The following is a 13,186-nucleotide window of genomic DNA, read 5'->3' as shown; positions in this document are numbered from 1 at the left end:
GCTCCATTTATTTTGATATTTGGTTTTAGCCATTGTCATAGCTGTAAAAGATAACTTAAAAAAAGATTCAAATGGAAAAAGTGCATTGATGACTGCTCTTACAATTATGACAGTTTTCAATTTTCATTCGTTGATTATGCAAAATTATTTAAAAATAAAATTTGGTAGTAAATTTTCATATTTCTTGTCAGTTGGTTTTGTTATGAACTAATCTGAAGAAATTGATTTTATATATTTTTTTATTAAAAATTTTTTTTTAACGTTTATTTATTTTTGACAGAGAGAGAGAGACAGAGACAGAGAAAGAGAGAGAGACAGAGCATGAGCGGGGGAGGGGCAGAGAGAGAGGGAGACACAGAATCTGAAGCAGGCTCCAGGCTCTGAGCTGTTGGCACAGAGCTGGACGTGGGGCTGAAACTCACAGACCGCGAGACCATGACCTGAAATTGGACGCTCAACTGACTGAGCCACCCAGCCGTGCCTAATTTTATATTTTTAAACAGGATTCTAAAACTCACTGAAAATTTTTATTTGGGTGGTTTTTAAACTGACTAAAGAACTCTTTTCAAATTTTAAAATCTATAAAATTAGCTTTTCTAGATAATGAATTTACCTTTTTTTAGGGGAACAAAATCATATGTTAGTAGAAATATATTCAAATACCCATTTTCAAAACACCCTTTTTAATCTACAAATTTAAAAAACCAATTACTTTCCTGCTAATTATTCAACCATCACTTTTATTTGTTTGGTTTATTTGAAAATAACTGCTACTGATGGTCTCTTGTCATCACTGAAAGTTAGCAATTTGGGAATTTTGGACTTCTTGTCTTTCTATAATATAAAGCAGCATAATTTATTTCTATATTTGACAACTCGTTTAAGTGCCTTTAAAGATAATCAAACTCTGTGGTACATAAATTTTTTACACTCACTTTTATAGTAAAGACTGTGAATTTTTCCTCCAATTTCAATCTTCCCCTATTTTTGTAATACAAATACTCTATACTTATGAGTGGGCATATGGTGAAACAGCTAGAGCCTCCATTTCTCAGCCTCTCTGGCAGTACTGTTAAGTTCTGTCCAATTGGATATAAGTGAAAGTGATGTATGAACATTCTAGGTCAAGTCCTTAAAACAAGCTGCTTGTCTCCACAGTCCCTTTCTTTCTTTCCATGCTTGGAAAGGAATTGTGTGGTATGTCAAATGTATGGACAAGGAATACCTGAGGGGAAGGTAGAGCAGTGATAGGATAGAATCCTGGCTCCTTATATGACCTCATGGCTCAGAGCCACCTATCAACTGTGAACTGGCCACAAGAAAAATGAATTTCTATCTTGTTTGAATCACTGTAGTTTTGGATCTATTTGTTATAGTAGTTGGTCTGTATTTTACTATATTTTTTATTTCATTAGAATGCAGTATAAAGAGTATATTTGTATTGTTTTATGAACAATTTGTATTTATGTATGTATCATTATAAAAAAAAAACACACTGACTCAAGTACAACAGAGGGTTCAGATACATATCCAAATATATGTAGAGGTTTAGTAAATGATAAAAGTGGTATTTGAAACATTTATTTATTAAAAATTTTTAAAAAGTATTTATTTATTTCTGAGACAGAGAGAGACAGACAGAGCATGAGTGGGGGAGGGACAGAGAGAGAAGGAAACAGAATCAGAAGCAGACTCCAGGCTCTGAGCTGTCAGCACAGAGCCCGACACAGGGCTCGAACTCACAAACCGTGAGATCATGACCTGAGCCGAAGTCGGTCGCTCAACCGACTGAGCCATCCAGGCACCCCTGAAACATTTTTTTAAAGGTTTATTTATTTATTTTGAGAGAGAAAGAGAGCATGCGAGTGGTAGAGGGGGAGAGAGAGAATCTCAAGTAGGTTCTGTGCTGTCAGTGCAGAGTCCAAAATGGGCCTTGATCCCATGAACTGTAAGATTATGACTTGAGCCGAAATCAAGAGTCAGATGCTTAACCAACTGAGCCACTCAGGTGCTCCCGAAAATGGCATTTTAAATCAAGAAGGATGGAATGATATGATAGTTCTTGAAGCTGGGTGGTGGGTACCTAAAGTTCTTTATTCTCTTTTACCTTCTTTTTTATATTCTGAAATTTTTTATAATAAAAAATGAACACATGTAAAAAATAATGGTAGAAATGGTTGTACATTTTTAAGTTTTTTTTTAATGTTTTGTTTATTTTTGAGAGAGAGAGAGCGCGAGCAGAGGAGGGGCAGAGAGAGAGGGAGACACAGTATCTGAAGCTGGTTCCAGGCTCCCAGCTATGAGCACAGAGCCTGACACAGGGCTCAAGCTCACGAACCGTGAGATTATGACCTAAGCCAGAGTTGGATGCTTAACCGACTGAGCTACTCAAGCGCCTCAAAATGGTTCTACATTTTTGGAGACAAATCTGGTAGTATCTTTGCAATGTGATTTTTCTGAGGCCTGGCCATTCCATTTCTTTCTTTAAAAAAATATATTTTGAAAGAGAGAGAGCGCAAGTGCACGCGGGGGAGGGTCAGAGAAAGAGAGACAGACAGACAGAGAGGGAGAGAGACAATCCCAAGTGTTGATGGTGCAGATCCCAATGAGGGACTTGATCCAATGGACTGTGAGATCATGACCTGAGCCAAAATCAAGAGTTGGACAAGATGCTTAACCGACTGAGCCACCCAGGCACCCCCTGGCAATTCCATTTCTAAGTAGAGATGTAGTTAAAGATACAGAAGTGTCTTGTTGATTGCACTGTTTATAATAGAAACAAACAGAAATACCCCAAATTTTAATCAGAATAAAGTATGGCATACCCATATACTAGAAAATCAGTTGTTAAAAATAATGTACTATCTGTATAATTATGTTTTCATGTTTTTTTGTTTTTTTTTTAAATTTATTTTTGAGAGAGACAGAGTATGAGCAGAGAGGGGCAGAGAGAGAGCGGGACACAGAATCCGAAGCAGGCTCCAGGCTCCGAGCTGTCAGCACAGAGTCCGAAGTGGGGCTCAAACTCACAAATTGTGAGGTCATGACCTGAGCCGAAGTCAGACGCTTAACAGACTGAGCCACCCAGCTGCCCCTGTATAATTTTAAAATCTATATCTATGTTATTGTTAAATGAAAAGAGCAAAGTATAAAACAATATATATGTATATATAGCAAGATCCTATTTCTTTTAAAACTTTTTTGTACATCTGTAGGTATCTCTGCAAGCATAGGGACAAAATCAGGATGCTATTTACTAACTTTGCAGTTATTACTCTGGAGGGATGTGTTTGGAGATACAAAACAGGCACATTCATTTATTTATATAGTTCAGAAAGAATGTGGTATGAACTCTTTTTGGTAGGTTCAAGTTTCCAATTTGTTCTTTTCTGAAATTTTTAGACAAATGCATCTTTGAAAAAGGAAGATCAAACCCAAAATATATTAAGAATATACTTGTGCCATATCTATAAGTAGGAACAAAGAAGGATACAAAGGGAAATGAAGCATGCCACTGCCTTTATATCCAGGAATGCATTTTAGATAAGTCAAACTGTAATAAATACTGTGAAAAAGCCACATTGAAATAAACACCACTCAAATCAATCAACTGGGAAAAGTCAACAGGATCATATGATCTAAGTTAAAAAGTTGATAGCTCTTGCCCGAATAACTGCAAGAGAGAGTAATACAATCTCTTTAAAGCTTTTAGCTACTATATCACCTTGGGAAAAAGGTGACCTCTAACAGATTTTTGCTGATGTCCATGTGATAGATGTCAAAGACAGAGCAGAAATAAGCAGTAAAAGATGTCATAGCTACCCTTGAAATGGACTAGCCACAAACATTTCTCACAATCCTCTGATTAACTGTCTTTGTTTGGACCTTGGTCCTGTTAGCTCTCTCTGCTCCTTCTTCTCTTTCTCTTTACTTAGTATAAATTATCAGAAGATTTTAGGCCATGAAAACGTTTTTTTTTTTTTTTTCTTGCTGATAAGTATGTCTTGAGAGTAAGCAGATTTTGAGAGGGCATGTGCTGCCAGAAAAGCATTTAAGACTTGAACACAGACCAAATACACATTCAATTAGTATCATCAGGGCAAAGGTTCAGCTTTCAGACTGGGGGCAGGAATGGCCAGTCTTTCCTGTTCTGTGCATCCTCAGTGGGGACAGTTTCTGAGACCTGTCTGATCAGAGCGGTGTTTGCTGGAAGCCTCTGCCCATGCTGTTTTTAGGCTTGCTTCACAGGCGTTGTGCCTGAGGCTTGCTGCTGGTGAGCTTGGCAAGCATCCATCTTGCCACTTCTTGCTTGGGGGCTCAGTAAATGACTATCCCACTTTACTGTTTTAGTCTGTAGCTTACCATTGGGACTTGAAATCCTGCCCTGAACTCGAACCCAAAAGCCTGAATAGCTTTTGTTAACTTTATACATTGTCAGGGTTGATGTTCAAAATTCAAAATATTTAACAACCTGTAGAAAGTAGGCATTGACTAATCAGAACATTTGACAGCTGAAGGGCTAATGCCTTTTATTTGCTAGATCCTGGGCAGGGTCAAGAGTGCAGTGTGAGGCTCCTGGGTGGCTCAGTTGGTTAAGCAATTGACTCCTGATATGAGCTCAGGTCACGATCTCACAGTTCTTGGTTCTATCCCCCCGTCGGGCTCTGCGCTGACATGTGGGCCTGCTTGGGATTCTTTCTCTCCCTTTTTCTCTGCCCATCCCCCACTCATTCTCTTCCTCTCTCTCTCTCTCCCCGCCCTCCCCAAAATAAATAAAGTTAAAAAAAAAAGAGTTCAGTGTGGAAGGGAGGCTGGCAACAGTGAGGATGCTTATGGGTCTTGGGGCCTGTACCCATTATGGCTACCCAGGTCCTCTGCCTGAATCAGTCACCTAGTGCCTGCTGAACTTTTGAGTATTTGATGCCTGAAGCTCTCACGGTTGTGCCAACCCACTGGCTCTTGTCTGTTCCATACTCATAACTCTGACCAGGTCTGGCTTGCTGCTTGCCCCCATTACCTGTCTGCCCCTCAATCTAGTGAGACTCTATTCGTCTTGTGGCTGAATTGGCCTGAGTCATGATAGAATCAGCCTCAATTTAGGAATTTCTCAAACAATACTTTATCAGGATTGTTGTTGGACTTTAAGACTAAGCTATTACTTGAGAATAGCTGGTTGGGGATGATGCTATTGATGTAGCTGTAGTTGTAACATTGGTTTAACCACCCATTCTTCCTTGGTATAGAGGGTTAGCTGTTCAAGCTTGCATATACGGTTAGGTCTTCATTTTGTCCTTTCTTGGGTCTTGAATTGTTTCTGATTCACAGTCTGATAAATTGACTCAATATTCTTAAAGGCTTTGATTTTATAGTGGTATTCAGGATGTCTTTGAAGACTTAGTGACCATGTCAGGACTTTGTTAGGACTTTGCTGTGACCTGTTGCAAATTAGCACACTTTTCCTCCCTTCTTTGTCTCTTGTTTTCTTTCCTTCCTTCCCTATCTTCACCCTTTTCCTGCTCCCCCATTTTCTCCTGCACTTATGGGCTGCACAGCCTCACCCATCTCTCTTGCCTTTCCTCCAGTGCTTTTCCCATGGCTCTCTTTTTCTCTCCCCATGCCCCTTTACACTGCTTTCTTTCTTATGATTGGTCTTGTGGCCTATGCTTGGTGTGAGTAATGGTCTTTGCATAGTGTGGATACCATTTCAGAAGTCTTGCTGTTTGGGGGGGGGCGCCTCAGTGGTGGCTTAGTCAGTTAAGCCTCCAGCTTCAGCTCAGATCATGATCTCTGGTTGATGAATTCAAGCCCCACATCGGGCTCTCTGCTGTCAGCACAGAGCCCGCTTTGGATCCTCTGACCCCCTCTCTGTACCCCTCCTCTGCTCATACTCTATCTCTCTCTCTCTCTCAAAAATAAATAAACATTAAAAAATATTAAAAAAAGAAATCTTGCTGTTTGGGTGGTATCTGGCTTCTTAGCATTTGCAACTGGGAAGTTGTAAACACCTCTTAAAACATGATTCCTTGTTTTATATTTCGTTGCTTCTTGTCTTGAAAAGGACATTGTCTCTGACATAATCATGTTTTAAACTGTGACTCTTTTTGTTTTGTAGACATGCTGTTAGTGATGATGTCTCTGAGTAGGTAGCTCAGAAAAGAGCTGCATGCAAACAGATTGTGCTCACATTTAAAGAATCATCTGTAGGACCTCTTGATCTGCAATTATGAAGGCTAGGTTATGATTTGCTGGTTGCTCTGCTATTTATAGAGCCTGTCATTGCGCATGACCGTCTGTGCCCAGGGCTGGAGCCTCGTTGCCAAGAGGCGCTGAGCTGAGCTCTGGCTGCAGCGAGAGCAGATTGCACTGACTGCTCCTGTTTCCCAGGCAGCCTTCCCCACTTGCCCTCCTTAGCTTTGAGTGGAGCTTCAGCTTCTCTCTAGGACTCTGTCTGCTCCCTGCTTCACTTCCCAATGACTGCTGCTTCTGCATCGTGTTGCCACTGATGTATATACACTGCCTGATATTTTGCTGTTACTCTCATTTTTTGTATTGATAGATTTTCTGTCTTCTGGGAAGCTCTTTATTGCTGATTCTTTGTTTTCAGTGAGTGTTCAATATGGCTCATAAGTTATCGATGGCACTGTTTAGGAAATCAGTCTCATGTTTGTTGCATGTCAGCTTCCTAGGGAGAGACTTGGAGATGGAGATTATATGCAGGGGATTGACTGGGGAGTGCCCTTGGGAACAACACTTAAAGGGATGGAGGAAAGCAGGATGGTCAGAGAGAGAAGTAGGATTGTGATGCATGTGCAACAGAGGCCTCAGCTGATCCCACAAGTTCTGCAGCTGAGAGGCCCTTCAGAAATGTCCCTAATTGAGGCGAGCACTCACCTTTCCACTGACCAGCATTGGCCCTTGGAGAGGGGCGTTGACTCTAGCTAAGCTGCTAGCTTTCAAGCTGAGGGAAAGCTGTTTCCACCACGGGATTCTGCTAAAAGCCAGGATCTACCATCACTCCTGGCACCTGGGGAAATAGGCATCTGGCTCACAAATGTGGGATTTGGGTGGTGTCCCACAGCATCCTTTAAAATGTTCTTCTTATAGTTCCGCTATGGTGGATGCAATTTCTACCCTACTTCTAACTTGATTTTAATAACTAGTGCAAGGCAGGTTTCATACTCTGAGAGTCTCTTAAAAGTTAAGATATTTATTTTCTTCTTACGGTTTATTTTGGTAAAAAATATGGTGTTGATGAATCCTAAGAGAAAAATGAGTATAGGCCAGTTTCAACAGAATAAGCCTTGCCTTACTGGATTGCCATTGCCCACAAAATTCACTGTCACTCTGTGCTGATGGCTTTATCTCTAAAAACTAAAGCAGGAGGTGGGAATGCTGAAGGATTGAAACCTGTTGTACCAAAAACAGCTGGGTTGATAAACTTGTATAAACCTTTTGTTTGATAGTTATAATACTGATATGAAAAATATCAGGGAATAGTTATAATCTTTATTAGAAAGATAATGCAAATGCCTCCTTGAGTAGTATTGTTTATATGTTTGATGAAACAACATAACAGATGTTGTTTAAATTTTTTTTTTCAACGTTTTTTATTTTTGGGACAGAGAGAGACAGAGCATGAACAGGGGAGGGGCAGAGAGAGAGGGAGACACAGCATCGGAAACAGGCTCCAGGCTCCGAGCCATCAGCCCAGAGCCTGACGCGGGGCTCGAACTCACGGACCGCGAGATCGTGGCCTGGCTGATGTCGGACGCTTAACCGACTGCACCACCCAGGCGCCCCTGAAACAACATAACAGATGTTGTTTAATCTGCATGTGAAACCACAAGCAGATGGGGTAGACATGGCTGCCAGAGGGAAATTAGACGGACCTTATATTTCACAGACCAGGTTGTTGGTGGAGAGCACAGATTAGCAGACTAAAACACCGAGTCAAAATTACTTTTTTCTCTGTGATAGAAGCAGAATGCTTAAGACCCTATAGGATATGGTAGAGCAGGGGTTGGCAGAGTTTTTCTGCAAAACCCCAAATAATAAAGATTTTTGACTTTGAGGCCATATGAACTCTTTTGCAACTATTCACCTCTGCTTTTGTAGCACAGAAGTAGCCATAAACAATACATACATGAATGGGCATGGCAGTATTCCAATAAAACTGTGCAGAAAAAGTGGGTCAGATTTGGCCATAATTTGTCACCCCTGATAGAGAACATGGGTCAGGTTGCCTGGGTTTCAACCCTAGGGTAGATACTAAATGTCCATTTTCTTATCTGTAAAATGGGCATCACAATAGTATTTACCTCCTAGGCGTATTATAAGAAATAATGAGATCATGCATACACAGTGTCTGACAAATAGGAAGTGCTCTATGACTATAAATTATTGTTATTTATGCAACTGTAAAGAAAGTTGGAAAAAAAAAAGAATTGAAGTTGGATGTAGTTTACAGCTGAACAATGTTGGGAAAAAGTTAAATAAATGGGGCTCAAATTATGTTTAACTATGTAATAAGAGTAAATGGAACTCTTCTGGCCTGAGCTTGCCCTGAGAGATGTGGTTGGTAAGGCTCATGTTGCCAGAGAAAAGAGCTAGACCCCTTCTACAGGACTTGCAAAGGAGGTGGCTCTAAAATGGGTTTTGCCACTAGTTCTGTGGCAGTTTGCTGTTCCTCACCAAGATCTGTGCTCTCTTTTTCTGGGCACATGACCTAAATACATTTTTTACTTTCCTTTGCAGTTAAGTGATGGCCATGTAACTGAGTTCTAGTTAATGAAATGTAAGGAGAAATGATGTGTGCCATTTATAGGCCTGGACCTTTGCAACCCTCCCACACAATCCTGGTTCTTTCTCCACAAACTAGCAGAGTGGAGAGGACGTTGTGGATCTAGAGTCACAACATGGAAGGTGCCTCGTGCCCTAAATGACTCTCTGGAGCAGAGCACTTATCCTGCTTGCTGATCTGTGAGTGAAACAAACTTTTATTGTGTTGGTGTACTGAGATTTGGTGTCGCTCGCCTTGACAGTTAACCTACACTTCCATTTATGATCACCCATCACCAGTTTTGAGCTAAATGGATAAAGGCTGAGGATCAAGTTATGAAAGGTTAGAGCAGGTATTAATAGAACCTTCTGTGATAATGGAAAAGTTCTATCTGCATCATCTGGTACCACTAGCCACATGTATATTGAACAATCGGAATGTGGCTAGTATGCCTGAAAAACTGAATTTGTAGTTTAATTTTAATTAAAATTTACATGCAAATAGCCACATGTGGCCAGTAGCTAGTGTATTGGGTGGCTCAGGATTAGAGTCTGGAAAATTGCTTAGCAGTGCACCCACATCTCGCCCTAAGCCCTCTTAAGCCTAGTGAGTGAATTTAGGGAGACCATGGGGAGAGCTTGACTTGTGTCCTCAGAGTGTATGTGCCAAGGCTGGTGCCAGACCACGTGGGATGATTTCAAAGATTGTGGCTGGCGGGATGCTGTAATGATGGAGTGAGCAGAGTTGGCTGCATTGGGAATAGCCTACTTTCCCAGAATGCGTTGGGGCAAAGGATGCATGAGAATTTCTTACGGATCTCTTGGGAAAAAGAGCCTAGAGTCACTTTAAACTCTGTGTAAGAGGAAACCAGGAAGAGTGATATGACCTCATTGAAATGGCACTGGTTTTGTGACTAGAAGTGGCTAGAAGGCTTTTTAATTATCTGAGAATGACCAGAAAAATTATAGAGTCCATTCAAAATTTTGTGTAGCATTGGGAGAAAACTAACTCTTCATCGTGGATTTGAAAGACAGCAGGGAGAAAGAATATAGTTGTTTTCTGAGTGTACCCTATGATCCCTGCTTAGGTTAATCTAACAGTTATAATTAAAAAGCACTTTAAGCTCCTTACAGGAGACGTATTTCCAATAGTTTTAACCTCAAAGTCTCCTTTTATTCTCTTCCCTGCCCCAACCATGGAGGCCATGTTTTGTGTCTTAGGCTCATTTGGGTGCAGAATCAGAGACCAACTGTATTTTAGGGTATGTTGTAAGGATGTATGTGTCATTTAGTGGAATTTAAGAAAAAGATTCATAGTTGATGTTGGCTTCGCAGGGATGCGTGGAGAGCTGGTGGTGGTTTCAAGGCCTCACTCCTCCCTGTAGTGAATGCCAAAGGTGGGGCTCAGAACTACTCCATTGGCTTCAGCTTTTCCTTCTGTTATCAACTGATTGTTCTCTCCTCACCATGGTTTCTATGCCCCATTCCTGTCAGCCTAGACATGAGCCACAGAGTTTCTATCAGGCTTCTACAACCTTGTGACCCAAGGTTAGCTCTGCAGATTAACAGCATTAGAAGCTTGGAAGCTTGTTAGAAACTCAGAATCTCAGGTCCCACAATCTACATTTTAATAAGAATATAGGGGCTCCTTGGTGACTCAGTCTGTTGATTCTTGGTTTTGGCTCAGGTCATGATCCTGGGGTTGTGGAATCGAGCCCTCAGTCAGGCTTCACACTGAGCATGGAGCCTACTTAAGATTCTCTTTCTCTTTTCCTCTGCCCCTTGCCCCCCTCTCTCTCTAAACTAAAAAAAAAAAAAGAAAAATAAATAAAAAAGTAAGAATCCTAGGCTATACATGTACATATTAGAGTTTCATCACTTGTCTACAAATGATTTTTTTTTTTCAGTTTTAATTTCTGTGCTAAGTGGTCCAGGCTCTTGGTATTTCTCTCTCAAACTCTGAAGAGAGGTACATAGCTCAAGTATCAAGACCCAGCAACCATGACCGAGAGGGGTGGGATGCCATGGTACAAAACATGCTTTCCCAGGCAGCATGTGGGTGGGACATGGGTCCAAGAAGGGAATGATTGACATCTGTAAGATATTTGAAAAGATTTCTGTTTACAAAACTGCATTTAAGTTAGAATTCACTTGCAATTAGAAAAATTATCAAGGTTCTCTGTCCCCAATCAGAGCTTCTGATTAGCAGGAACTAATAACCAGTTGATAGAATATAGTCAGTATAAAAGAAACACTACAGTGCTAATCTGGGAAACCTTATCTAAAATAAGTATTCAATTCCTTAGACTTTTTAAAGATTAGAAACTGACTTCTTGCTATCACCATACCTCTAGAAACTATCTATACCAAAGATGATTATTAGAAAATAAGACTTTAAAAAGGTAATATTTTGCCCCATTATCCCTTATTTGTCAGAGAATACATTCTCTGAAAACAAAAATGTAGCTCTAGATATATTATTTCTTACCCAGCTGATAGAGTGGCTTCCATGGCCATTTTTTTTTTTTGAGTGTTCACTATTTTTTCTTTTTCTTTTCTTTTCTTTTATTATTTTTAAATTAACATCCAAGTTAGTTAGCATATAGTTCAACAATGATGTCAGAGGTAGATTCCTTAGTGCCCCTTACCCATTTAGCCCATCCCCCCTCCCACAACCCCTCCAGTAACCCTCTGTTTGTTCTCCATATTTAAGTCTTTTATGTTTTGTCCCCCTCCCTGTTTTTATATTATTTTTACTTCCTTTCCCTTGTGTTCATCTGTTCTGTGTCTTAAAGTCCTCATATGAGTGAAGTCATATGATATTTGTCTTTCTCTGATTAATTTCGCTTAGCGTAGTACCCTCTAGTTCCATCCACATAGCTGCAAGTGGCAAGATTTCATTCTTTTTGATTGCTGAGTAATACTCCATTGTATATATATATACCACATCTTCTTTATCCATTCATCCATCGCTGGACATTTCGGCTCTTTCCATACTTTGGCTATTGTTGATAGTGCTGCTATAAACATTGGGTTGCATATGCGCCTTTGAAATAGCATACCTGTATCCCTTGGATAAATACTTAGTAGTGCAATTGCTGGGTCGTAGGGTAGTTCTATTTTTAATTTTTTGAGGAAGCTCCAGACCGTTTTCCAGAGTGGCTGCACCAGTTTGCATTCCCACCAGCAATGCAAAAGAGATCCTCTTTCTCTGCATCCTCACCAACATGTGTTGTTGCCTGAATTGTTAATGTTAGCCATGGTCATTCTTTTAATGTAGGATTATTAAAACCACAAATGACAAAGTTGCTTTAATCTTGAAGGTCCTACTGCACATAGTACAATAAGGAACAGTGTTATCATGACCAACATCGCTCACTGATGATACAGCAAGGGGCAGGAGCTGGTATTAGAGCAGGGATTCTCAGAGTATAGTCATGGGATGGCAGCATCAGCATTACCTGAGGATGTGTTAGACATGCAAATTCTCAGGGCACCTGGGTGGCTCAGTTGGTTAAACTTCTGACTTCGGCTCAGGTCATGATCTCATGGTTTGTGGGTTTGAGCCCTGCATCGGGCTGTGTGCTGACAGCTCAGAGCCTGGAGCCTGCTTCAAATTCTGTGTTTTCCTCTTTCTCTGCCCCTTCCCTACTCTCTCTCTCTCTCTCTCATTCTCTCTAAAAAATAAACAAACATTAAAAAAAAAAAAAAGAAATGCAAATTCTCAGCCACCATCCCAGATTTACTGAATTGGAAGATCCAGGGGTGGGGACCAGCACTTGGTGTTTTAATCAGTTCCTGGTGGTTCTGATTGTTGATAAAGTTTAAGAACCACTGAATTAGGGTAATGCAAGCTTCCATAGCAAATATACACTTTAATAGCTCAAACAGAGTAGAAATATGTTTGTCATTCATTTAAGGGTGTAGTGGGCAAACAGTTTGGCAAAGTGGCTTCCTCCACGCAGGTATTCAGGTATGGTAAAGTCACTACTGTCTTCAATATGTGACTTTCAAATCTGCTGTGAAGGTCATCTCAGCCCAAAGAGGAGAGCATGGAGAAATGGCTGTGGGAAGTATTCATGGGCTAGTTCCAGAAATGGCATAAATTGGGGTGCTTGAATGGCTTAGTCAGTTAAGTGTTCAACTCTTGATCTCATCTGAGGTCTTTATCTCAGAGTCGTGAGTTCAAGCCCTGCATTGAGCTCCTTTCTGGGTGTGAAGTCTACTTAAAAACAACAGCATACAGGGTGCTTGGGTGGCTCAGTTGGTTATGCGTCCGACTTCAGCTCAGGTCATGATCTCGCAGTTTGAGGGTTTGAGCCCCACGTCAGGCTCTGTGCTGACAGCTCAGAGCCTGGAGCCTAGTTTGGATTCTATATCTCCCTCTCTGTCTACCCCTCTTCTGCTC

General features: G+C 40.7%; 1 protein-coding gene and 1 pseudogene across 17 annotated transcripts in view; one reads left to right on the top strand and one right to left on the bottom strand.

Annotated features, from left to right (window-relative positions):
• Positions 1 to 6,489, bottom strand: part of LOC101099717 — a 31,781-nt pseudogene extending 25,292 nt beyond the window's left edge.
• Positions 1 to 13,186, top strand: part of DST (dystonin) — a 503,266-nt gene that overhangs the window by 42,102 nt on the left and 447,978 nt on the right. The gene's annotated exons all lie outside the window — the stretch shown is intronic.

The sequence above is a fragment of the Felis catus genome, chromosome B2, assembly GCF_018350175.1.
Source record: "Felis catus isolate Fca126 chromosome B2, F.catus_Fca126_mat1.0, whole genome shotgun sequence".
NCBI lineage: Eukaryota > Metazoa > Chordata > Mammalia > Carnivora > Felidae > Felis > Felis catus.
This window is presented reverse-complemented; position numbering and strand designations above follow the sequence as displayed.